The sequence below is a fragment of the Eucalyptus grandis genome, chromosome 8 (genome assembly GCF_016545825.1).
Source record: "Eucalyptus grandis isolate ANBG69807.140 chromosome 8, ASM1654582v1, whole genome shotgun sequence".
NCBI lineage: Eukaryota > Viridiplantae > Streptophyta > Magnoliopsida > Myrtales > Myrtaceae > Eucalyptus > Eucalyptus grandis.
Window position 1 is genome coordinate 44371779 of NC_052619.1, and position 1126 is coordinate 44372904.

Here is a 1126-nt window from a genome sequence, read left to right on the forward strand (position 1 = left end):
TTCGGGCCTAAGTGGAATTTTTTTAGTATTTAAATATTAATTTTCGGAATTAAATTAAATAATTATTTATTTTCTGAAAATTCAACGAGATGGTCCGGGACCGGAATTTTATGCTGGTGACTGTGGTGAAGTCCGTTTATTTAATTGGGCTTTATTTTGTGCTAAATTGAATTTTTAATATTAATTATTTAATTTTCGAAATTAATTAATTAATTATTTATTTTCCGAAAATTCAACTGGGATGGCCCGTGACCGGAAATTTATGCTGGTGATTGTGGTGCAGTCCGTTTATTTAATTGGGCCTTATTTTGAGCTAAATGGAATTTTAAATATTTAATAATTAATTTTCGAAATTAATTAATTAATTAATTAATTAATTATTTTTCGGAAATTAAGATTGAGATGGCCGACGACCGAAATCTCGTGCTGATTGTCGTGGCGCAGTCCGTTTATTTATTTGAGCTTTAATTTGTGCCAAATTGATTTAATTGTGGATATTTAGGATATGTTTCTAAATTGATTATTTGGGTAAATTGAGTATGAATTAAGGTTGTGGATAATTACTTTAGAAATGTGATGAATCATCATGAAAGGCACGTGGCTCGGTGAATAGTACATCATTTCGGAGAATGCACGTGGCTCGGCGATTTGGTATATCGCTCGAAGAATGCACGTGGCTCGATGATTAGTACGTCACCTTGGAGAATGCACGGGGCTTGATGATTAGATATATCGCCTCGGAGAATGCACATGGCTCGGTGACGAAGCATGTCGCCTTGGAGAATGCATGTGGCTCGGTGATTAAGTGTGGCATCTTGAAAGAGACACGCGGGCTCGGTGGTCGATGCATTACCTCGGAGAATGCACGTGGTCTCAATGAGTAAATTTGGCATCTTGAAGAGACACGTGGGCTCGATGACTTGATGCATCGCCTCGGAGAATGCACGTGGGCTCGCTGATTCAGAATGGCATTTTAAAGGGCACGTGGGCTCGGTAAATTAATGCATTACCTCGGAGAATGCACGTGGCTCGATGATCGGTTCCATCACCTCGGAGAATGCACGTGGCTCGGTGATAAGAGATATCGCCTCGGAGAATGCACGTGGCTCGGTGATTGGTTCTATTA